This window comes from Octopus bimaculoides, chromosome 2, assembly GCF_046866305.1.
Source record: "Octopus bimaculoides isolate indiv1 chromosome 2, ASM4686630v1, whole genome shotgun sequence".
In the NCBI taxonomy this organism is placed as follows: Eukaryota; Metazoa; Mollusca; class Cephalopoda; order Octopoda; family Octopodidae; genus Octopus; species Octopus bimaculoides.
In genome coordinates this window covers 58238278-58265265 of record NC_142929.1, presented here as the reverse complement: position 1 = coordinate 58265265, position 26988 = coordinate 58238278, and the positions used below count along the sequence as shown (strand labels likewise).

The 26988-nt window shown below is 40.0% G+C and overlaps 1 protein-coding gene and 1 long non-coding RNA gene across 4 annotated transcripts in view; one reads left to right on the top strand and one right to left on the bottom strand.

The window, feature by feature from the left end:
- Positions 1–42: 42 nt before the first annotated feature.
- LOC149137075 (uncharacterized) overlaps positions 43–26988 on the bottom strand; it is a 71380-nt gene continuing 44434 nt past the window's right edge. Inside the window, exon 3 of the long non-coding RNA XR_016239181.1 lies at positions 43–157. This is a non-coding gene — a long non-coding RNA (uncharacterized LOC149137075). The remainder of the gene's footprint in view (positions 158–26988) is intronic.
- Positions 17468–26988, top strand: part of LOC106871074 (long-chain fatty acid transport protein 6) — a 68576-nt gene continuing 59055 nt past the window's right edge. Inside the window, exon 1 of one of the 3 annotated variants that reach the window (XM_014917347.3) lies at positions 17468–17702. The gene's annotated coding sequence lies outside the window, so the exon portion shown is untranslated. Of the gene's footprint in view, positions 17703–23607; positions 24197–24528; positions 24580–26988 lie in introns of those variants that run through there. The other 2 variants (XM_089346056.1, XM_052977272.2) reach the window with 2 other exon arrangements.

Genomic DNA, 26988 nt, shown 5'->3' with positions numbered 1-26988 from the left:
TTGAATACAAGCTATATAATAAACTATCTTTTTCTTCTAGCTTCTCCACAAAAAGATCCAATAGAGGAAGAACAAAATCATCACGTGACTTGATGGTCTCTTCACACAGTGACGCCCATCTTTGGTCCTTGGCATATTGTCCATCAGTTACATTTTGCTGAAACAAATCAAAATGAAATAAGAAATCTTTGGAATTGCCACAGTAAAATTTTGTTTTTCAATGACCTTTTGAAATATATAAAGAATTTCAAATGTCAGATATGTGTTGCTAATAAAAATTATAATTTAGCAGACTATTAGCTTCATCTTTAACAAAGGGTAGATTGGCAAAACGGTTAGCATCATCACTTAAAACAGTTGTTATCATCACTGTCATTTAAAGTCCATTTTCCATGCTGGTATGGGATGGACAATTTGACACTGGTGACAGTGCCATGTATATAGCATTGGTGTTGGTGCCTTGGGAAAAGCACTGGTGATGCTGCCACGTAAAACACACAGGATCCACACCAGGTTCCATAGAATGCTTTAACATGGTTTCTGCAGCTGGATGTCCTTCCTAATGCCAACCACTTTACATAGTGTACTGGGTGTGTTTTGCAAGGCACCAGCACCGGTACTTTTTACATGGCACCAGCACCTTGGTTTTAAAGTATGGGGGGAAAAAAAGCTTTGCAGTATTTGCTCAAGATCTTTACATTCTGAGTCCAAGTTCTGCCGTGGTTAGCTTTGCTTTTCATCTCTCTCTGAGGTTGATAAAATGAAATGTCACTAAAGTACTGATTGATTAAGCAACTAATTCCCTTCCCTTCTCTTCAAAATGGACTTGGGCTTAAATCAGAAATCATTAATGAAAGAAACCTCCTATGAATTTGTAGAAGGAGTCCTTATAAAGAAGACAATGTTTCCAAAATGGTCAGAAAAGAGGCATGTACATGTTCCTTCTCTCTCTACTTTTCTTTTTCTTTATCTTTTATAAACTTGAAGTCACATATTAAATGTGATAGACTTAATCATTGTTTGATGGGACATCTCCACCTGACCTGTGGATACTTTTAGTGAAATCCATCCTTTTAGAAGCATTCAGGCTAGGTTCTTGATCTGGAAATAACTTATGTCCATTTTCCCACCAATCTTCAAAGCTCTGAAAAAGAACCATGTTTGTTCTTCCTCCTATGATTAAAACATGTACAAAAAAATGAAAAATAATATTGCATATGATTTTAATTACATTGTGAAACTGTTACTTTGAACAGAATCGGCAGTATGAATACATTTTACAGCAGCACGAGAAGATGCAAGCTGCTGTAAGTGAATTGGGAAAATCCGCCCAGAAACATATTGTAGAGATAGCAGCCCAGAGTGAAGCAGCAATTACCAACACACAGAGCAAACTAATTGCAGCCCACTCGAAGATCGAACAGTTCCATAAGTTTGTCAAGGTAGGAAATATCTTAATGATCGCAGATGTAATATAGTAACTGATATTTCTTATTGATGACAAACTTAATTTTAGATATACATCTAGCCAAGACACACTTGAAGCCTGTTTGCCATCAGCAGAGAAATTCATATACTCTCTCTTTTTACTCTTTTACTTGTTTCAGTCATTTGACTGCGGCCATGCTGGAGCACCGCCTTTAGTCGAGCAAATCGACCCCAGGACTTCTTCTTTGTAAGCCTAGTACTTATTCTATTGGTCTCTTTTGCTGAACCACTAAGTTACGGGGATGTAAACGCACCAGCAAACACATATATGTGCATATACATATATACGACGGGCTTCTTTCAGTTTCCGTCTACCAAATCCACTTACAAGGCTTTGGTCGGCCCGAGGCTATAGTAGAAGACACTTGCCCAAAGTGCCATGCAGTGGGACTGAATCCGGAACCATGTGGTTGGTAAGCAAGCTACTTACCACACAGCCACTCCTGTGCCTATGATATGTTGGGAAAACTTACATATTGTCTTTTTCAATGATGAAAATTCAGTTGTTCAATCAACTGAACCACCTATATATTGGAGTAGTGTAGTGTGTGAGGGGCTGAGTATTCCATGTGCTTAATGTAATCCTTAGGTAGAATCAGTATAACACAATGTACAACAAAGTCAGACCTTTCAATTATAGACATACTCCATCCAGTAGTCTTACAATTTCCATCTTCCCAATTTCATCCCAAGACTTGAGTCAATCTGAAACTATGATCAAATATATTTGCTCTAGATAGCTTGCAGTAAGATTGAACCCTGGACCATATTGTTATGAAGTAAATTTCTATATTTACTTGGCCATGTTTCATCCACTATATTGATTTGTTAGTTTAAAGTAGACTCATCTGCACCAGTCAACCACTCTCCAAATACTGTTGACCGGAGGGTTCAAAATGCTGAAGTCCCTATTCATGCAGTCACATGACCTAAACAGATCACTGAATTGAATACATGTTGAATATGTGATTTCAAAGGTCAAAGTTCAAACCCATCCATCCGTCCATCCTCTCAAACCACCATAGGGTCCTGTCACAAACAACTATCATTACACTTTTCAGTTGAATTCCTAAGCTGGATTGACTCAAACTATGGATGTTATCCAACCACTTCATTTTTGATCTACCCCTAAGTGTCTTGCCAGTTAGCTCAGCTTGAAGAATCTGTCTTGTCACTACAATTGTTTCCACATATCATTATACCCATAGTTCATTGGTGAAATTATATAATTAACATAGTGTGTAATCACTATCATCCATCAAAGATGCAAAATTTGTTTTCCTGGTAGCTAATAACTGTGGATGAGCTCAGTATAGCTTACTACAAGGTGGTTTTTTTTCTTTCTTGCCTTTAACCCTCCAACGCGGAGTATAGGCCACTTATAATTGAATTCCATGTTGCATAATTTTTCGCTTATGTACTTATACTCTGCCATGAATGTCCCCCTTTCTCTAGTTCCTCTTGTGTTGATCTATGCCACGAGTTCTTAGGCCTACCCCTCCTTCTATATCCATCCAGATTCCACTATAAAGCACTTTTCGCTGCATTTGGTGTCCTTTCTAATTGTGCTACCAATCCACATCGGAGGATGGCACATCTGGGGAGCCCTATGGCACAGTTAGAGGTTGGCACATCTGGGGAGTCATATGGTACAGTTAGAGGTTGGCACATCTGGGCAGCCCGATGGCACAGATAGAGGGTGGCACATCTGGGCAGCCCTATGGCACAGTTACAGGGTGGCACATCTGGGGAGCCCTATGGCACAGTTAGAGGGTGGCCCATCTGGGGAGCCGTATGGCACATCCTGGGTGGTACATCTGGGGGAACCATATGGCACATCTGGTGAGCCCTATAGTACAGTTAGGGGGTGGCACATCGGAGGGTGGAACATCCTGGGTGGCACATTTGGGGACTCCTATAGCACACTTACTCTCCGTTAGTTTCCGTTACTTCCCGTTAGTTTCCGTTACTTTCCGTTAGTTCGCGTTAGTTTTCGTTTGTTCCCGTTAATTCCCGTTAGTTTCCGCTACTTTCCGTTACTTTCCGTGAGTTTCCGTTAGTCTCCGTTAGTTTCCGTTACTTCCGTTAGTTTCCGTTAGTTTCCGGTACTTTTCATTTGTTTTCGTTAGTTTCCGTTTGTTTTCGTTAGTTTCCGTTACTTTCCATTAGTTTCCGTTACTTTCCGTTAGTTTCCGTAAGTTTCCGTTAGTTTCCGTTACTTTCCGCTAGTTTCACTTGCTTTCAGTTAGTTTCCGTTAGTTTCCATTACTTTCCGTTACTTTCCGCTAGTTTCACGAACTTTCCGTTAGTTTTCGTTACTTTCAGTTAGTTTTCGTTAGTTTCCGTTAGTCTCCGTTACTCTCCGTTAGTTTCGTTGGTTTCCTTTACTTTCCGTTAGTTTCCATTAGTTTCCGTTACTCTCCGTTACTTTCCGTTAGTTTCCTTAAGTTTCCGTTATCTTTCGTTAGTTTCCGTTACTTTCCGTAAGTTTCCATTACTTTCCGTTATTTTCCATGTTTCCGTTACTTTCCGTAACTCTCCGTGAGTACCCGTTAGTTTCCGTTAGCTCCCGTTAGTTTCCGTTAGTTTCCGCTACTTTCTGTTAGTTTCCGTTACTCACCGTTAGTTTCCTTTAGTTGTCGATAGTTTCCGTTAATTTTTGTTACTTTCAGTTAGTTTCCGTTACTTTCCTTTAGTCTCCGTTACTTTCCGTTAGTTTCCGGTACTTTTCGTTTGTTTTCGTTAGTTTCCGTTACTTCCCGTTAGTTTCCGTTTGTTTTCGTTAGTTTCCGTTACTCACCGTTAGTTTCCATTACTTTCCGTTAGTTTCCGTTACTTTCCGCTAGTTTCACTTACTTTCAGTTAGTTTCCGTTAGTTTCCATTACTTTCCGTTACTTTCCGCTAGTTTCACGAACTTTCCGTTAGTTTTCGTTACTTTCAGTTAGTTTTAGTTAGTTTCCGTTACTCTCCGTTAGTTTCGTTGGTTTCCTTTACTTTCCGTTAGTTTCCATTAGTTTCCGTTACACTCCGTTAGTTTCCTTAAGTTTCCGTTATCTTTCGTTAGTTTCCGTTATTTCCGTAAGTTTCCATTACTTTCCGTTATTTTCCATGTTTCCGTTACTTTCCGTAACTCTCCGTGAGTACCCGTTAGTTTCCGTTAGCTCCCGTTAGTTTCCGTTACTTTCCGTTAGTTTCCTTAACTTTCCGTTATCTTTCGCTAGTTTCCGTTAGTTTCCGTTATTTTCCGTTAGTTTCCGCTACTTTCTCTTAGTTTCCGTTAGTTTCCTTTAGTTCTCGATAGTTTCCTTTAGTTCTCGATAGTTTCCGTTAGTTTCCGTTAATTTTTGTTACTTTCCGTTACTTTTAGTTAGTTTTCGTTAGTTTCCGTTGCTTTCGTTAACTTCCGTTAGTTTCCGTTACTCTCCGTTACTTTCCGTTAGTTTCCGTTACTTCCGTTAGTTTCGGTTACTTTGCGTTAGTTTCCGATACTCCCCATGTGCCGCGAAGGGTGTTCCACCCTCCTACGTCTGCCATAGGGCTCCCCATATGTGCCACCCTCGTAAATGTGCCATAGAGCTCCTTATATGTGTCGCCAAGGATGTGCCACCCTCGTAAGTGTGCTATAGTGCTCCCCATATGTGCCGCCCGGAATGTGCCACACTTCTAAGTGTGCCATAGGGCTCCCCATACGAGGGTGGCACATCTGGGGAGCCCTATGGCACGGTTTCGAGAATGGCACTTCCTGGGTGGCACATCTGGGGAACCCTATGGCACAGTTACGAGGGTGGCACTTCTTGGTTGGCACTTCCTGGGTGGCACACCTGGGGAGCCCTATGGTTAGGGTTAGGGCTAGGGTTAGGGATTGGGTTAGGGCTAGGGTTAGAGCTAGGGTTAGGGTTAACGTTAGGGTTAATGTTACAGTTAGGGTTAAGGTTAGGGTTAGGGTTCGGGCTAGGTGTAGGCTTAGGGTTAGGGTTAAGGCCAAGGCTAGGGTTAGGGTTAATATTAGGGGTGGGGTTAGGGTTAATGTTAGGGTTAGGGTAGGATTAGGGTTATGGTTAATGTTAGGGCTACCTTGGCTCCTGACCTTTGACCCTGACCTTTGACCCTTGATATTTGGCCCCTGACCTTTGACCTTTGGCCCTATGACCCTGACCTTTGACCCTAACCCTCACTTGTTTCCGTAGAATTTAAACAAATGTATTATCGAAAAATCTTCCATCACTACCATACAAAACAAGCCAAATTACTAGTGACGTCCCGACCATTGGCCCCTGACCTTTGACCCTCCCCATATGTGCCGCCCAGGATGTGCCACCCTCCTAAGTGTGCCATAGGGCTCCGCATAAGTGCAGCCCAGGATGTGCCACCCTCCTAAGTGTGCCATAGGGCTCCGCATAAGTGCTGCCCCGGATGTGCCACCCTCGTAATGTGCCATAGGACTCCCCATATGTGCCACCCTCGTAAGTGTGCCACAGCGCTCCCCATATGTGCCGCCAAAAATGTGCTTCCAAAAATGTGCCACCCTTGTAAGTGTGCCATAGGCCTCACCATATGTGCCACCCTCGTAAGTGTGTCATAGGGCTCCCCATATGTGCCACCCTCGTAAGCGTGCCATAAAGCTCCCCACATGTGCCGCCAAGGACGTGTTGCCCTCGTAAGTGTGCCATAGGGCGCCCCATATGTGCCACCCTCGTAAGTTGCCATAGTTTACGTTAGTTTTTGTTACTTTCCGTTACTCTCCGTTAGTTTCCGTTACTTTCCGTTAGTTTCCTTAAGTTTCCGTTATCTTTCGTTAGTTTCCGTTAGTTTCCGTTAGTTTCCGTTATTCTCCGTTAGTTTCCGTAAGTTTCCATTAGTTTCCGTTATTTTACATGTTTCCGTTACTTTCCGTAACTCTCCGTGAGTACCCGTTAGTTTCCGTTAGCTCCCGTAAGTTTCCGTTATCTTTCGCTAGTTTTCGTTACTTTCCGATAGTTTCCGTTATTTTCCGTTAGTTTCCGCTACTTTCCGTTAGTTTTCGTTACTTTCCGTTAGTTTCCGTTAGTTTCCGTTACTCACCGTTAGTTCACGATAGTTTCCGTTAGTTTCCGTTACTTTCAGTTAGTTTTCGTTAGTTTCCGTTACTCTCCGTTAGTTTCCTTAAGTTTCCGTTATCTTTCTTTAGTTTCGTTAGTTTCCGTTACCTTCCGTTAGTTTCCGTTATTCTCCGTTACTTTCCGTAAGTTTCCATTACTTTCCGTTAGTTTCCGTTATTTTCCATGTTTCCGTTACTTTCCGGAACTCTCCGTGAGTACCCGTTAGCTCCAGTTAGTTTCCGTTAGTTTCCGTTACTTTCAGTTAGTTTTCGTTAGTTTCCGTTACTCTCCGTTAGTTTCCTTAAGTTTCCGTTATCTTTCTTTAGTTTCGTTAGTTTCCGTTACCTTCCGTTAGTTTCCGTTATTCTCCGTTAGTTTCCGTTACTTTCCGTAAGTTTCCATTACTTTCCGTTATTTTCCATGTTTCCGTTATTTTCCATGTTTCCGTTACTTTCCGTAACTCTCCGTGAGTACCCGTTAGCTCCAGTTAGTTTCCGTTACTTTCCGTTAGTTTCCTTTAGTTCCCGATAGTTTCCGTTACTTTCAGTTAGTTTCCGTTAACTTCCGTTAGTTTCCGTTACTCTCCGTTACTTTCCGTTAGTTTCCGTTAGTTCCCGTTACTTTCCGTTAGTTTCGGTTACTTTCCGTTAGTTTCCGATACTCCGCATATGTGCCGCGAAGGATGTTCCACCCTCCTAAGTCTGCCATAGGGCTCCCCATATGTGCCACCCTCGTAAATGTGCCATAGGGCTCCTCATATGTGCCGCCAAGGATGTGCCACCGTCGTAAATGTGTCATGGGGCTCCTTATATGTGCCGCCAAGGATGTGCCACCCTCGTAAGTGTGCCATAGTGCTCCCCATATGTGCCGCCCGGAATGTGTCACAGTAACTCCTTAAAGGAACTAACCAACCAGAACGGTTGATGACCATTGGGCAAAAGCAAATTACCGAGTCCCCACAAAGAAGTCAATCATGCAGAACACTGAACTTTACCAAAACAAAAATAATTTGTCCAAAACGGAAAATATCTTTGATCAAAATAAAGTGACGTTACGAAACCTACAACCAATAAGAACTTGTTCCTTGACCATAGTCTTCATCAGGAAACCAACCAACCAAAGCACTAAACTTTGTTAAAACAAAAATATTTTGACCAAAACAGTCACGAGAAAAGAACAAGACGTTATCAAAGTTATAACCGATCAAAAATTAGATCCTTTTCCATAAAAAAACATCTATATATACTAAAAGGTCGAACCCAGAGTACTTCCAATTCCAACAAGCTGTGAAAGGCAAAGAGACTGAAATGGGAATAAACGTATTACACTCACCACGACAGAAATTGTAAAAACACCTTTCTCTCTCTCTCTCCACCTTTTTCTCTTCCTTTACTTATTTTATAAAAACTCAGTATGACTGAACTTGCAATAATATACATTTGTTATAATCTTCATCAAACATTTACAATGATATTACTCTCTATCCCTGTAAAAGCCATTGAAATTTCTATGACTATTTGAACACTTTTGATTTAAACACGTTTGTCCAGTTTTTACCTTGTAAATTTAAATTCTCCTAATCCTACCATTTTATATATATTTGTACCACTGATAAGCAAAAAATTGTCGAAACTAGTTTGATATGTGAATAAATCTATTTAAAAACGGCTGCACGTTTTTCAAATTCAGGAATGAATGTTACTCTATGCATAAGATGCAAAATATTTTATCCTTTTGTAGATTAGGCAGGCATAATTCTCCCCTGCGTTTCACTCTCAGTATTAAAGCTACGCATAGTACTGCTGTAGTACACGTGCTGCGTACCTTCCTGCGACAACGTTTTCATTACGTGCTATAAAGGCAGAAGTAAATCTGCCTCCAACACAGTCGCACGCCTGTGTTTCGCTTATTTGTTTGTGTGTTTTACTACATAAACGTCACCAACTGCCTACCCTGAGTAATTACTGAACGGACTCTACTGCAATTTTTAAAAATCCTAATCCCAAGAGGACTCTCCTCTAGCTGGTTAACGATGCAGAGCTGCATCCGATAAATTGTGAGCAGGGGAGCTAACCCCTACCACCTTCTAGCGACGGGACCAGCAGACCAGTTCTGATTTCGAGTTATTTCTGCCACACTTCACTGGATACATCGTCTGCTAATGATAGTAGTCGCTCGTTTCTGCTCGCAATATATATATATATATATATATGTGTGTGTGTGTGTGTGTGTGTGTGTCAAGCGAGCACACAGTCGCTGAATTTGTAACAAGCAACAGTGCTAGTCTAAACTCTCTCTAAGAGATCAACACACTAGTTGTACTGACGAGGAATATTTGTAGCCATTTCAACATGTCCGTTCGAACGTACTCTACTGCGGTATTTTTTTTACCCCAAAAGGACATCCCTGTAGCTGGTTAACGATGCAGAGCTGCATCTGATAAATTGCGAAGGGGTTCCGAATGACACATTTAGTATACCTGTAATCCAATTACCCCTTATATTCGATACCATATTTTAGGATATCTTACACTTATCCACCTGTAATGAAGAGAATAGTTCTTTTTATTGCTTTAAAATATACTATGTACTTCTACCCATATGATAATCTAATTCCGTTATTCATTTTAGAATGTCTTTATCATGACCTTCTAAACAATATGCTTAGAATATTCGTGTAGTGATATCAGTATGTGAGAACCTACAATTTTACAATTGCATGCGAGAAAGAGGGGTCGCCATCTTGTACGTAAAACGACAAGAAAAATAAGAACTTGTGAGACGTTCATAATAAGTCATAACATGTTTATTACTGGATGTAATGCGTTAACATATAAGAATGGTTTGAAAGAAAAGGCTTGTAACATACTACATGAACATACTTTGCAACCACATGTCTCAAAGCAAATGAGGCGAATATGCGCGTGTGCGAGAGGCGTGGTTCAATGCACACACCTAGGAAACAAAAGGAGCGCGAAATTAGAATTGTGTTCGCTTTATATAAGGGATGAACTGGAAGTCCCTGATTTCCACGTCATCCGGAACTTAATTGAAAGCTTCTAGTATATCCGAGAATTTTCGAGAAGGTCGAGGGAAATTACTCTCGTTGGATCCCTTTTTCATTTTGCTTTCCTGCTTGACCGCCAGGGGTCACTACATTCTTAATAATTTTTTCTTATATATTAAGGTATCCCATTATTAGGTTTTAAGTTTAATTTTTATCTTTAGTCTATATATTGATTTAAAATTTCTCAGTTTAATATTAGAAATTTGTTCAGTTATAAATTACTACCTCCCCTATCTCTCAATTATAATTTCCATCACTAAAGTTTATATTACTTATCTATTTGAGTTTTTCATTATATTCCTCTTTATTTGATATTCTAAATATGTATTGGCCATCCCTATCCTTCTTTCTTCCAGTTACCATCCCTTCTCCATCAGACATTTTCTTACTACCAACCTTGCAACCTACCCTTTTATGCAGATAAATGCTAGATATATGACTCCAGTACATTGAGAGTCTAGCAGATTGTCTAACATTAATTGATTTATTACCATTAACTAGAATACAGTTGACAACTCCCAATGGATTTAATTCTAATTTTACTACATAAAAATCTTCTAAATATAAGTAACTACGTCACAACTCTTTTTATCTTGACCCCTACTATTCCCTCTGCTACTCTCTAAATGATAGTAGGCTTAACAAGGTATGCCTTATTTTCTAAACTCATTCTGTCACAGTTATAACAAAAGGAAACAATGTAAATATTTTGGTTTCCAATATTGATGTCAATTTGTTTTTAAAATGGCTTATCCTTTATGTTTGAAGTCTATGAGTTCATCTGACAAGAACGGCTTCTTTCAAATTGATGTAATGTTTTCATTAATCAATCAAATGGAGCCGCTTGAAACGGCCGTAATGAATTGACACCTGTACATCTTTGTTACTTATTTATATTATTTTCACCTAACTTGGAATCTGCACTTTGAAAATACTCTATAAAGTACCTTTATAAAAAGCACATGTCTGAATTATCAAGAGTGGATATCTTCATTTAGCTGGGTTGCGTTGTCTACACACACGACAGGAATATTGGGTACAAATACCCCTACACAGAGTTTTCATATTCAATATTCAAATAATATTGTTGGGGTGAGCAGATTATACCGAACTAGCAAGGTGCCTCAATTTAAGTACCTAATTCAACTGAATTTCAATTATATATATGTAACTGTATAATAACATATGAAAATATTTTATTCTCCGATTTGAAGCGACAATTTATAAATATAAACGACTGAAAAATGATGAGCTAACCGCAGCTAGAATCGAACCCACAAATCAACGATATCATGGCTCCTTGCGCATCTGACTGGCCAAATGCTCATCCCACCAATTTCAGCCAATTTTAGTTAATATATATATTTAAATTGTCGCTCCTGGCATGTCCTTTCAGGATATGCTGGTAGAAGCTCAACCTGTTCTTCAGCGTCGGGGGCGCCTCTTTCTAGCGCCATTCTATCATCCACCGCTGACCATCGAACGTCGCCCGAAAATCTTTGTCTTCAATGGTGTGGGCAGTGCAGCTCCTCGCGGAGCTCTGCTTCCGCTCACATTCTTGATTCACGGTGCACGATATCTCCACGGCACCAAACGAAACCACGTCTCCTCCAATACTAATACCTCCAAGGCGGTCGATCGCATCCATCCCCATTACCATATCAAACCCATCTACCACATGGTCGATCATGATCACCCGCAGCCTTGGCATTGTGCCTTGCACCGCTATCTCCACGTCGTTGTTACCCTTGCATTCGATTTCGCTGCCGTCGACTGCCCCATCACTACTTGTCCCCTTCCATTTTTGTTACCCTCGGGGTCACGAGAATCGTCGTGCAGCCCGTGTCCATGAGGGACTTGAACGTGTTTCCCCCGACAACGACCTCAACTTCGGGCAGCGACTGCACCAGCGCCTCTACTCATTCGCGGGGAAGTTCGAGAGGCAATAACTTCCCCGTGGCCTTTTCTTTGGCCGCAATTTCGGGCAATATGCCCAGTCTGTTTGCATCGGTAGCAAACTGGTCCGGGCTCCACGCAGTCCCTCGCCATGTGCAGTTCCTGGCACTTAAAACACCGGCCTGTGAACGGTGGCTGTTGTTCCACAGCAGGTCTCTTTTTGAATTTCACTGGCCGTCACAGGCTTCTGCAACCGCCATCACCACTGCCTTCCACTCGGTGTTTTGTGTCAACATGCGGGCTTGAATGATGAACTCGCTCATCGCCATTTTGTTGCCGCCCGGCAATTGTTGTAGCTGCACCAACGTGTCATCGAGAAAGCCATTCACAAAGACCAGTCGTATACACCTTTCCCAGCAACTAACAGCTGATGCTAATGCACAGGAACAATTGGCTTAAAATTATGTGGGCCTGCAGGCAAGTGTGTGTGAGTATATGTGGGCGAGTTTAAAATTATGTGCGCCTGTGTACGTATGGGAGCTTTTGTTAGTGTCTGTGTATAAGTAACCTAGTACGTGCATTGTGTGGCGTGATGTGCGTCTCGTGTATTTGTGTGCGTGCGTGCATATGGACTGGTGTATATGTGTTATTTCTTTACTACCCACAAGGGGCTACACACAGAGGGGACAAACAGATTAAGTCAATTATATCGACCCCAGTGCGTAACTGGTACTTATTTAATCGACCCCGAAAGGATGAAAGGCAAAGTCGACCTCGGCGGAATTTGAACTCAGAACGTAGCGGCAGACGAAATACCGCTAAGCATTTCGCCCGGCGTGCTAACGTTTCTGTGTGTGAGGCTATCGTGTGTGTATATCCGTGTGAATGTTTACATGCATCTGTAAAAATTAGCACTTCCATCTCCAAGCCTAGATTTGAAAACCGAATCTAAGAATTCTCGGTCGTCCAAACCACCACATCAACAGGCGCGAAAAAAAGTTTTCTGTCTTGTCGAAAAGTGATTGATCATCTCCCTTTGACCTACGACCTCAGCCATATCAGGCGAAGTTCAAATGTACAGGAGCTGGCTTATTTAGGCACAATCTCTGCTGCAGTATGTGTGTCCTTCTAGTTGCCATGATTGTTATAAATACGGTGATCACCAGAGTGACAGACAAGACAGGCCTAGGAGGCAGAGAAGAGAGGCCTACATGCTGACAGAAAGATTTGGCAGACCGCAGAGAAATGATCGAACGAAGTTCCACGGTAGACTAGTCTCAGATGAACTACGCGCACACATACACACACACACACACACAAACATATCCATTTCTGACATATCACTTGCACAGATATATCCTGTTTCTATTTCTAGTAACTCGTAGCAGTTGTCAACATTTGCATGTAGTGAAGAATTATGTGTACCAACGACAAATTAAGTCCAGTGAATAAATTATTTTAACTATGAATCGATTCATTCATTTGTTTACTTCAAATGCATCCACATTCCTATCACATCTGCTCACCCGATTCACATTTAACCACTACACATCTAACAATCTGTTGCATAATTTCTTGCTCACTTGTCATTTTTAAAATTGCATTAAGAGTATGAAGACCGGGAAAGCCCCCGGCCCATCAGGAATCACTGCAGAGATGCTCAAAATATCTGGCAGTGTTGGCTATAGCCTAGTCACCCGTATTACGAACCAGGTGATACACGAAGGAGTCATACCCTATGACTGGTGTAGCAGCATCATAGTCAACTGCTACAAAGGTAAAGGGGACGCTTTAGATACAAATAATTACAGAGGCATCAAGCTGTTAGATCAGGTTATGAAAGTTACAGAGAGGGTCATAGCCCAACTAATTAGGGAGCGAATCAATTTAGATGAGATGCAGTTTGGGTTCGTGCCAGATAAAAGCACTACTGATGCCTTATTTCTAGTGAGACAGTTGCAAGAGAAATACCTAGCCAAGGATAAACCTCTGTACCTGGCTTTCGTTGACATGGAGAAAGCCTTTGACAGGGTCCCCCGATCCCTTATCTGGTGGTCAATGAGGAAACTTGGGATAGAAGAATGGCTAGTGAGAGCTGTGCGAGCCATGTACAGAGATGCGGCCAGTAAGGTGAGGGTTGGAAATGAGTACAGCAATGAATTCCGGGTAGAGGTAGGGGTCCACCAAGGTTCCGTCCTCAGCCCCCTATTATTTACCATAGTCCTCCAGGCAATCACAGAGGAGTTCAAGACAGGTTGCCCCTGGGAGCTCCTCTATGCTGATGACCTTGCCCTAATTGCGGAGTCACTATCAGAACTAGAGGAGAAGTTTCAGGTGTGGAAGCAAGGTCTAGAATTGAAGGGCCTTAGAGTCAACCTAGCTAAAACCAAAATCCTAATAAGTAGGAAGGTAGATAAAACACAAACCCCTTCAGGTAGATGGCCCTGCTCAGTATGTAGAAAAGGAGTAGGTAGTAACTCTATAAGATGTACCCGGTGCAAGCTATGGACACATAAGAGGTGCAGCAACATCAAAGGCAGGTTAACTAGCAAGTTAGTTTTTGTTTGTGGCAGATGTTCAGGTGCAATAAAGACTGCAAACAAACAGGAAACAACTTCTATCTCATTCCAGGGTGAAAAACTAGAGGTAGTCGATAGCTTCCGCTATCTGGGCGACCAAGTTAGTAGTGGGGGTGGGTGCGCTGAAAGTGTAGCTGCTAGAATAAGAATAGCCTGGGCAAAGTTTAGAGAGCTCTTACCCCTGCTGGCGACAAAGGGACTCTCACTCAGAGTAAAAGGCAGACTGTATGACGCATGCGTACGAACAACCATGCTACATGGCAGTGAAACATGGGCTGTATCTGCTGAGGACATACGTAAGCTCGCAAGGAATGAAGCCAGTATGCTCCGTTGGATGTGTAATGTCAATGTGAATACCCGTCAGAGTGTAAGTATCTTGAGAGAAAAGCTGAACATTAGAAGCATCAGTTGTGGCGTGCAAGAGAGACGATTGCGCTGGTATGGACATGTGGTGAGAATGGAGGAGGATAGCTGCGTGAAAAAGTGCCACACCCTAACAGTTGAGGGAACCCGTGGAAGAGGTAGGCCCAGGAAGACCTGGGCTGAGGTGGTGAGGCAAGACCTTCGTACATTGGGCCTCACCGAGGCGATGACTACGGACCGAGACCTTTGGAAATGGGCTGTGCGTGAGAAGACCCGGCAAGCCAAGTAAGATCGTTGCCAGTGCCCCTGGACTGGTTCTTGTGCGGGTGGCACATGAGATGCACCATTTTGAGCGTGGCCGTTGCCAGTACCGCCTGACTGGCTCCTGTAGGATTTTCGAGCGAGATCGTTGCCAGTGCCCCTGGACTGGCTTGTGCGGGTGGCACATAAAAGACACCATTTCGAGCGTGGCCGTTTTCGTGCGGGTGACACGTAAAAGCACCCACTACACTCTCTGAGTGGTTGGCGTTAGGAAGGGCATCCAGCTGTAGAAACTCTGCCAAATCAGACTGGAGCCTGGTGTTGCCATCCGGTTTCACCAGTCCTCAGTCAAATCGTCCAACCCATGCTAGCATGGAAAGCGGACGTTAAACGATGATGATGATGATGATGATGTAGTGAAACTACCTATCGCCATTAGATACAAAACTACTATCGCCAATCTTCTCATTTAAATATAAACAAGCGCGGGCGTAGCGGAAAACATCAACCTTGTCATCACGTGACTGATCATTATTCGAATCGGCAACTTCTTCAAACCGTTCCCGCCAGAACGCAAACTGACCAATTACGGCCCCTAATAAGGTCACGTGATAGAGTATTTTTCTGAAGCCTTCGGGAGCCGATAGTTTGTTATAAATAGCTTTAACTCGGCGGCCAAATTCGTCTCGGTTCAGTTTCTCTTTGAGATCTGTTCCGTGTACCACACGACAGCAGCAGCGACACATCAACAGCTTCGTCCAACGATGATCACCGCCGCCGCCACATCAGCAACACGAGTCTACGACTACTAACCAGCATCATCGTCATGACCAACACGATTCTACGATTACTACTAACCAGCATCAACACGACTTACTATGTACACCAAACTAAACCACCGTGGCACATCTCTCTCTTCGATTCTGTTAGGTGACTTAGCTTCACCACGATAAATAAACAGACAAGAGATTTCAGCCAGCGACGAACATCTGTATAACGAAGAATCTGCCCTGGCATCGAAGCCAAAACACAACTAGTGATCAGCTCTGCCAAACATACGCCTCACTTCTTTCCCATACAGACTCATACTGGTACTCTAAGAACTGGTATAAATGCTCACGGTTACTGACTCTCTTTCTATCTGCTGTAATATCTCACATACACATACATGTATCACTCACATACACACTTTTCTTTGTATGACGGCCTGTCTTTGATTATGTTTTTATATGTCGCATTCACACTCACACTCAGACATACATCTTTAACGCCATAATAAATATCTGTTATTCATCTCATACGGTTGTCTTTTCTATCGTCTCATTACTGGCTATTTGTGTTATCGTAGTATAACATATCTTATGTATATCATCTTTGATATAATATTTTGTGTTCGACCGTGTGACGCGTTTAAATAAAAGGAGTCCACTGTTTTTCCATTCGTCACCATTTCTCCTTTTTGAGTTCGCACAGTCGCCTTTACACGCACGGTCGAACACAAAATAATATATATCAAAGATGATATACATGATATGTTATACTACGATAACATAGATAACCAGTAATGAAAGACCACAACCGTATTAGATGAATAACAGAGATATTTATTATGGCATTAAAGTGTATGTCTGTGTGAGAGTGTGAATGCGACATATAAGAACATAATCAAAGACAGGCCGTCGTACAAAGAAAAGTATGTATGTGAGTGATACATGTATGTGTATGTGAGATATTACAGCAGATAGAAAGAGTCAGTAACACGTGAACATTTATACCAGTTCTTGAGTACACAATAGTATGAGTCTGTATGTGAAAGAAGTGAGGCATATGTGTGTGGCAGAGCTGATCACTAGTTGTGATGTGGTGGCTTTCATGCCGGGCCTTGATTCTTGTTATATAGATGTTCGTCGTTCGTTGCTGGCTGAAATCTCTTGTCTGTTTATTATCGTGGTGAAGCTAAGTCACCTAACAGAATCGAAGAGAGAGATGTGCCGCGGTGGTTTGGTTTGGTGTACATAGAAAGTCGTGTAGACGCTGGTGGAGATTGATGCTGGTTAGTAGTAATCGTAGAATCGTGTTGGTCATGACGATGATGCTGGTTAGTAGTCGTAGACTCATGTTGCTGATGTGGCGGCGGCGGTGATCATCGTTGGACGAAGCTGTTGATGTGTCGCTGCTGCTGTCGTGTGGTACACGGAACAGATCTCAAAGAGAAACTGAACCGAGACGAATTTGGCCGCCGAGTTAAAGCTATTTATAACAAACTATCGGCTCCCGAAGGCTTCAGAAAAATACTCTATCACGTGACCTTATTAGGGGCCGTAATTGGTCAGTTTGCGTTCTGGCGGGAACGGTTCGAAGAAGTTGCCGATTCGAATAATGATCAGTCACGTGATGACAAGGTTGATGTTTTCCGCTACGCCCGCGCTTGTTTATATTTAAATGAGAAGAATGGGGATAGCAGTTTTGTATCTAATGGCGATAGGTAGTTTCACTACACATATTATTCGACTAACAACAGATTATTATAGTACTACTATGCTTAAGCGAAATATAAAACATCTATTTATCTGTTACTCTTCTGGTGAGCAAAATGGTTATATAATAATAATTATTTATTCATTTTATATAAGAAAGTTATATATTGTCATGTCAGTAGATTTAATTAGTGTTGTAATTTGTTTAGCACAGATTTTGTAGCAGAGGTAGTATCAACTGTCCTTCGGTTGTTATACATAGAAGGAAAGAAAATGGGAGAAACAGTGAATGTATGAATGATTTATTTGTTGAAAAGTTTTTTTTTTTTAAACGTAGCAATAAAAACAAGAGAAAAAAGAAAGAGGTATAGCAAGAGTGCATTATCGTCGTCGTCGTCGTTATCATTACCATGCTCTAAAGTTTATATATCAGTAGTCTCATTGCTTACCCTGTCAAACTAGGACTATTCTAGTTACGCCTGAATCTTATCGTGTGAGTTTTGATTACTTTCTTATTGTTTTTTTTTTATTTTGTTACTCTTCTGGTGAGCAAAATGATTATATAATAATAATAATTATTATTTATTCATTTTATATAAGAAATTAGTTATATATTGTCATGTAGATTTAATTAGTGTTGTAATTTGTTTAGCACAGATTTTGTAGCAGACGTAGTATCAACTGTCCTTCGGTTGTTATACATAGAAGGAAAGAAAATGGGAGAAACAGTGAATGTTTGAATGATTTATTTGTTGAAAAGTTTTTTTTTTAAAACGTAGCAATAAAAACAAGAGCACTTAGAGAGCACAAACCTCCGCCAAGGCAACACCAACACCAGCGTCCTCTCAACGATTAGCCGGAGATGATTTTTAAAAAGAGAATATCTGAAATAAACTCGACTGCTCTCACAAACGAGAATACTAAAAATCAATCTGACAGCTCCCCAAAATTAAGTAAAAAAAAACATCGGAATAATAATCCAGAATCCTTGTACGGTACCGAATCGATCCAAACATTCCTGGAAGTTTGGCCGAATCCATCCAGCCGTTCTTGAGATATATTGTCCACAGACAAACATACAAACATTACTGAAAACAATTGAAGGCGGGGGTAATAAATTATAAGTTGTAAAGCTGTTGAGTACAATTTGAAAATTTGGCTGCTTTTTCTTGCAATCGAGAGGCGGCGTAGAGGTTCACTTGGAAACACCACTAGTGGCGATGGAAGTTGTTTACGTCAAGACAGGCGTGATTTGAGCGCAACTTGGCTGCCATCTAGTTTGGTTTATAGAAATATTAAATTTGCAGAAATATTGTATCGAATAAAAGTTTTGACTTTATTCTATTCATCCTGAAATTGATCTGAACGCAGCTGGGTAGTTACTGAATATCAAAAACATTTGGCGGAACGTTCTGTCACTCCACTGCGTTTATTATTTCATTGAAGAAGTATTACTTGTCTCGGCAAATTACCTCGGATTAATGAATGGGCTTTTTTTTTTAATGAGTTACGAAATCGAAGTGAAATACCCGAAATTATCAATAAAAAAGGACTATATGTGTGTGTGTGCGCACGCATGTACGTGTCTTTTGCTTTTTATTTGTGTAACGAAGGTGTTTACTCTTTTACTTGTTGCAGTCATTTGACTGTGGCCATGCTGGAGCACCGCCTTTATTCGAAGAAATCGAATCCCAGGACTTATTCTTTGTAAGCCTAGTATTTATTCTATCGGTCTTTCTTTGCCGAACTGCTAAGTTACGGAGACGTAAACACACCAGCATCGGTTGGTAACCGATGTTGGGGGACAAACACAGACACACAAACATATACAGGCACATATATACATACATACATACATACATATATATATATATATATATATATATATATATATATATATATATATATATATATATATATATATATGTATATATATATATATATATATGTATATATATATATATATATGTATATATATATATATATATGTATATATATATATATATATGTATATATATATATATATATGTATATATATATATATATATATATATATATATATATATATGTATATATTAATAGTTATCGCCAAGCCAACATGGCAGTCCCAAAATTAATAACTCTATATATGTATATATATATATGTATATATATATATGTATATATATATATATATATATATATATGTATATATATATATATATATATATATATATATGTATATATATATATATATGTATATATATATATGTATATATATATATGTATATATATATATATATATATATGTATATATATATATGTATATATATATATATATGTATATATATATATATATGTATATATATATATGTATATATATATATATATATGTATATATATATATATATATATGTATATATATATATATATATATGTATATATATATGTATATATATATATATATATATGTATATATATAGATATATATATATATGTATATATATATATGTATATATGTATGTATGTATGTATGTGTATATATATATATATATATATATATATATATATATATATATATATATATACACATACATACATACATACATATATACGACGGGCTTCTTCCAGTTTCCGTCTACCAAATCCACTCACAAGGCTTTGGTTGGCCCGATGCTATAGTAGAAGACACTTGCCCAAGGTGCCATGCAGTGGGACTGAACCCAGAACCATGTGGTTGGTAAGCGAGCTACTTACCACACAGCCACTCCTGCGCCTCACACAGACACGGTTAAGGTATTGGTTGCCAGTGTAACGGTTTGTATTACGATACATGTTAGCAATTGTAACAGGTCTTGCTGTTGCAGATGTGCAATATGAAAGAACAGGGATCGAAGTTGTAAAGAAATATTTATTTACTGTTACTTAATATGATGCCATACCTCGACGGGCAGGTGTGATATAATTGAAGGAGCATGCTAGGTTAAGAAAGTTAATTTCGGCCTGTATGTGTGTACACATTCTTATTGTAGTAGAAAACCACAGATAGTGGTAGAATGCTGTACGAGAAAAGAAATTGAGTTAGTGAAAGTTATAGAGTTGAGGTAAGTTGTGTAACCTTTCTCCCTCAGGCTCTTTGCATTTTAGTGGCTGCCTGCTTGTGGCCATGATGCTATTTGGTCTTAGTTCACTGCCTTACCAAATTCTAGTATTCATAACTATGCAAAACCAGCTAGAAGGATAGACATATTGTTGAGAGCAATAAATTTTGTTGGTGGTACCTGTTATCTCTATTCTAACTTTTGATGGCCTAGAAGAGGTTAGAAGAGTTAAGTAGCAAAGACATTATTCTGTTTAGCGAAGGCATCTGGCAAATGTAACTGCTGTCACTCGCAGAAAAACGATTGGGTTGGTGCATAATTATTGCGGCTGTTTTTCAACAAATTTTATTCAACAAGAACAATAACAACATGTAACAAAAACACATTTAAATGATTATTCCGGAGCATATTCACCATCTACTTCAATTACTGCTTCCCATTTGCTTGGCGGACGGTCAGACCGTCATTTAAAGATGTTTTTGTTGAAAAAAAAGCCGCAATAATTATGCACCAACCCAATATTTTACCGTGATAAAAGTGCTGTTGAACTGTTAAGTGAAATTTGGTGATCGAGGATTGAATCCACACCATGCCTGCATGAAGCCACTAAACTTGTTTCAGTCATTTGAATGCGGCAATGCTGGGATACCACCTTGAAGGGTTTTAGTTGAACAAATTGACCTCAAGACTGACTTTTTTTTTAAGCCTGATACTTATTCTATCAGTCTCTGTTGTCATACTGTTACATTATAGGGACGTAAACACACCAACACTGGTGGTCAAGCGGTGGGGAGGGGGACAAAGACACACACACATAGCTATATACATATATATATATATATATACGATGAGCTTCTCTCAGTTTCTCTCTAATGAATTCACTCACAAGACTTTGGTTGGCCCAAGGATATAGTAGATGACCCTTGCCCAAGGTGCCACGCTGTGTATGTATGTATGTATATGCACACGTTTGAATGTGGTGTGTGCCAGAAGGCTTGCAAATCCAATGGGGGTCTTAAAAGACATGTTAAGATCCACAATGAGCAGAACTTACCTGCAGGTTTTGGTAGTACAAATCAGAGGTGCAATCTGTGTGGGTGTTTTTTCAGAACATTATCTGGTTTAAAAAGCCACATAAGACGCCATGAAGGAGCTAAGGTGTAGGTACAGGAGATGGTCAAACTCTGTGTAAGGAGTAGACAACCACCATGTATGTATGTATGATTTTTCTTTTTATGTCAGTTCTTTGTGGGAGAGTTGAAGACAGTAGCTAACAAAGCGACAAGACTTTTTGAGTTAAAAGAGATCCTGGTGTTTGTAAATATGTGGTTGGATTGTAAATATGTTGCTGGTTTGTAAATATGTTATTGATGCTTACACCTAAGTGTGTGCATCTATTCACATAGGAACCTCAGATAAAGAACTTATTGGATTGTCTAACAACTTATCATTGTACCACTAATATTGAATTTAGAGAAACCGTGTCAGTTTCTTTTGTTCTTTGTCCGTGAAACTGTGTATTTCTAGTTTTTTCTGGAAACGTGTTGGTACATAACCTAATGGACTTTTGATGGTAGGTACAAATGAGAGTTCATAGTCAGGGTACAAGAGATGTAAGTTCCGCATTAATTCATCATAAAAAATCTTTTGCCTGCACTTTTAAATGCACAGGCACATCCACTGGGCAGCTGCCCTCTACAACAGTGCATGAGTTTTGTCCCCTGTCCCACAGAACAATATCAGAGGACAATGTAATGTTTGCATTGAATTGATGTTTTTATTGGGGTGTTCCTCCAGTATTCCTTGTTTTTAAAGATGTGAATACCTCCTGGTTCTGACATACCTTTGATGTATATATCAGTGTATGTATGTATAAAATAAGAGAGAAAGAAAATGGAATTCATGAGACTCTGTTATTCACTACAATCGCGCGGCTCGTATCGCGGCCAAGATGTCGGCCTTCCGAACCCATTCATGAATCAGTGCCTCACTGGTGAGATGCTATACAAGCAGTTGTGGTGCATCATAAGGTGCTGCAGATGTGTCTTGTCAGGTGACTTGTCAAAAGGCACCTCACCTTTTAATCTCCATTTCACTTATTTCCATTAGGATACATTTTGGTAGTTGTAGTTCGCTACTCATCTACACAAGAAATTGCGTTTATAATACAGAACTCTTCTCACATAAGCGATAAAATGACTTATGAAGAATTAAAAAATAAAATAGAAAATAGAAATAAAATGTGTAACAACTCAGCAATTAACAGCTGATGCTAATGCACAAGAACAATTGGCATTTGGATTAAAGCCTGTTCATTCCATCTTTTTGAGATCACAGCTGTGGCCTATACTAGTGTGGTATAACCAGCCCATTTAAGAGTATCCTTGAATCATTGGGCGATATGGTGCACTTGAGAAGACTTATTGAGTCACGTAAAATCAAATCAAAATCAAAATGGAAATTGTAGTTGTGGCTGATGCCAGTGCTGCCTGACTGGCACCTGTGCTCAGTGCACGTAATAAGCACCATTCAAGCATGGGTCGATACCAGTGCTGCCTGACTGGCTCCCACTGTCGGTTATCCCCCCTGCCCCTACCCCCAACTGGCTCCTGTGCTGGTGGTATGTAAAAAGCACCATCTGATTGTGGTCGATGCCAGTGCTGCCTGACTGGGTTCCATGCTGGTGGCACATAAAAGGCACCCACTACACTCTCAGAGTGGTTGGCGTTAGGAAGGGCATCCAGATGTAGAAACCTTGCCAGATCAGATTGGAGCTTGGTGCAGCCTACTGGCTTGCCAGTCCCTGGTCAAACCGTCCAACCCAGGCCAGCATGGAAAACGAGTGCTAAACGATGATGATGATGATGAAATTTCTTTTTGCATGAATTCTGTGTACACTAATGGGTTTCCACATGTCTATCCAGTAAAACAAGTATTCCTGCTGTATGATAGCATATAGTAACTGATAACTGTAGAGAAACTTTGAACTACACAATATAAGGTTATCAACATACTCATACACATATGTGTATGTGTATATATATATATATATATATATATATATATATATATATATAGAGTTATTAATATTTCTAAGTCTCTCTAAAGGAGACTACGGCAGCGGTACTGGAAATTAATAGTTATCGCCAAGCCAACATGGCAGTCCCAAAATTAGGACGAAAGCTGCCGTGAATTAGCTCCAAGAAGCCATCGCCTCTAGCTAGCTATGTGACACACGAAACCTGTGTCCTTTATAACCTTCGAACAGGGGAGGTCAGCAGTTTCCCCTTGCTGGTTTGGCATCTGCAGACTAGTTTCAGAGTGTTGCCCCTTGTCAATGCAGAGCATATATAAAATACAAAATGGAGCAAGAATGCAAAACATCCAGACAGTTAGGTGATACAAAAACGGGACAACAAAACATTCAAATAGACGATACAAAGAAAACAAGGACGGGTCATTTGGAGTTTTCTTTTCTCAGTCGAGTACCAGATTATCTTCACAATTTCAGCTGATTATACTCGAGATTGCTCCAATCTGGCCAGTCCCAAGGAAAAACTAAGCTAAGAGCATTAGATTCCTTGGAAGAAAGCAGCAAATGTAATCAAAAACAAGGACAGAAAAAAACGGACAATGTTACACAAATACAATAAAAATAATAACAGGACATGACAACAGGGTCTTTCGACTAAGGACGAATTGAATTGAGCTGGTGTGCATCCTTGTTTCCGTATACATTCGCTGCTTTCTATATATATATATATACATATATAGTAGTAAGCTTATGAAGGCAAACAGAGGTTATTGTATACTTTAGGGTGAACAGAGGGTAAAAGTTTCATTCATTCATAAACACGCAAACCTGTTTCTTGATCACAATGTTTGAATTTATCTTATTGTCAGCTATGTAAGAAATGAATTGAATTTTTCTTTAACTCTTTTCTTTTCACTTTGAAAATCTTATTTGTGGATTTCAGTATTTGTAACCGAAGTGGGTGGGGCCCACGAAATCTTAATCCAGCTCTGATGATTCCTCTAACAACTTGTTTATTTCTAATATGCTCTTTAAAATTTTTCTGTACATTATTGTTTTTTATCTGTCACTCATCCTGAAATAACTTTCTGTATGTTGTTATAAAATCAGGTCAAGCTCACATTTGATAGCAAACTTATGATATGGTGTGCATGTAGATATGTGTACAAAAGGCAACTTGCTACCTTTTATTTGTTTCAGACATTGGACTGCGACCATGTTGGGACACCATCTTGAAGGGCCCTTTTTAGAACTTGGTAACTATTCTATCAGTCTATTTAACCAAACTGTTAAGTTACGGTGATATAAACAAGGCAGCACCAGTTGTCAAGTGGTGGGGTGGACACACACACACACACACACACACACACACACACACACACTCACACACACATTCACACATTTTAATATTTTCGAGTAGTATATTCCTGGTTGTGCCATATAACCGGTTAGAAAGTTAACATTGATTTCGTATCTATTATTACACTTGGCAACACAACAGGTTTCCTCACAGTTTCTGTCTACCAATTTGATTCACAAGGCAGTGATTGAAGACATTTGCCCAAGGTACTGCGCATTGGAACTGAACCTGAAACCATCTAGTTACAAAGCAAGCTTCTTAAGAATACAGCCGTGCCTATGCATTTAGTATTGAAATAATAGGAAGCGAAAATGTTATCAAGAATTAATCTGGGTCACTTTTCAACTTTAAATGAAATAGCACATGAACACAATGATTAGAAAAGATTAAGAAGAAAAATAACAATGTGCTTGTTTTGGAAAAAGAGTATACTAGAAATAAACAACTCTTTAGAGCAGGATTAAGAATAGATTTTAAAATTTTGGTTCTATATAATGACTATTGCAGTCTGCTGGGTGTTTTTGTATCATATATGTATTATATATGTAATAATGATAGGTGCAGACTTGACTGTGTGGCAAGAAGATTGCTTCCCAACCACATAGCTCTAGGTTCAGTCCCACTGTGTGGCACCTTGGGCGTCTTATACTACAACCTTGGGCCAACCAAAACCTCATGAGTGGATTTGGTAGACGGAAAGAAGCCCACCATATGTGTGTGCGTGTGTGTCTTTGTGTCTGTGCTCATCCCTCACCACTGCCTGACAACTGTGTTGGTGTGTTTACATCCCCATAGATAGTTTAGCTGTTTGGCAAAAGAGGTTGAAAAAGTACTGGGGTTGCTTCATTTAACTAAAAATTCTTCAAGGCAGTACCCCAGCATAGCCACAGTCTAATGATTGAAAAGGTAATTAGATTATATCTTGTGCACTTTATTGTGTTTTGTTATGTGTCTGATCCCTCTATTTGTAGAAAATTGTCTTGCATAAACCAGTCTGTGGTGCAAAAAAATGTCAAGGACCACTGCTTTAGACTTCAGCACATCAAATAATTTTACAGGTCAAAGAATTCACTACCAAACTGATTGTATAAAAATCAAGCTCTGGAAATGAACATTTAAAGAAAGAAATGAGTATGTGAATACTATTACCTACGAAATTCAAGCTTCTTTTTTTAAGAACGCATGGCACTAGCAGACAGAATGGAAAAGGCATTACCTCGGATGCTAGTGAGGGAGATGCCCAGGAACAGCCACTCTGATGCGTGGGGCTTGCACTTGTGGACAGCAATCTCTACCCCGATAGTGGTGAGCAGGGATATGGTCCAGGGACCAAAGAATAATGGAGGTCACAACTGCCACAGACTCAACCATAAACTTATCATTGATCAACCATTGCCTTGACAGTTTTTTTTTTTTTTTTTGCTCTGTCTGATGAGCAGGAGAGCCTAGGCTGGTTGCTGACATCACCAAGTTGCCACTGGAGAAGGTGTCACAGCAAGTGGCATCTCAGATGAGGTGTCTATTGCCACTGAATGGGGAAATTATCATACCATCCAGCCTTAACCCTTTAGTGTTCAGGTTGCTCTGTCAGCTATAATGCATATTCATTCACATCCTTTTGAATTTATCCTGCATTATGGCGCAGGAGTGGCTGTGTGGTAAGTAGCTTGCTTACCAACCACGTGGTTCCGGGTTCAGTCCCACTGCGTGGCACTTTGGGCAAGTGTCTTCTACTATAGCCTTGGGCCGACCAAAGCCTTGTGAGTGGATTTGGTAGACGGAAACTGAAAGAAGCCTGTCATATATATGTATATATATATATATATATATATATATATATATATGTGTGTTTGTATGTCTATGTTCCCCCACCATCGCTTGACAACCGAAGGTGGTGTGTTTACGTCCCCGTAACTTAGCGGTTCGGCAAAAGAGACCAATTGAATAAGTATTAGGCTTCCAAAGAATAAGTCCTGGGGTCGATTTGCTCGACTAAAGGCGGTGCTCCAGCATGGCCGCAGTCAAATGACTGAAACAAGTAAAAGGGTAAAAGAGAGTATGTTGTAGCCTTGAGATTTCGATGATGTGATTGTTTATATTTAAAATGACATACTAGGGTAGATGTGTAATTTCTTCAATGCACTGACATACCCTAAAATGTCAGCTTAGTTTGAGAAATGCAGGTGCAATATGGACTTATAGAGCTTATCATTAAGAGCATGTTTTGATTAAATGGAAAAGTTTTATGTTGTGAGAGCACAAACTCTATCACATCACTGTGTAAAAGCCACATCATTTCTGTATG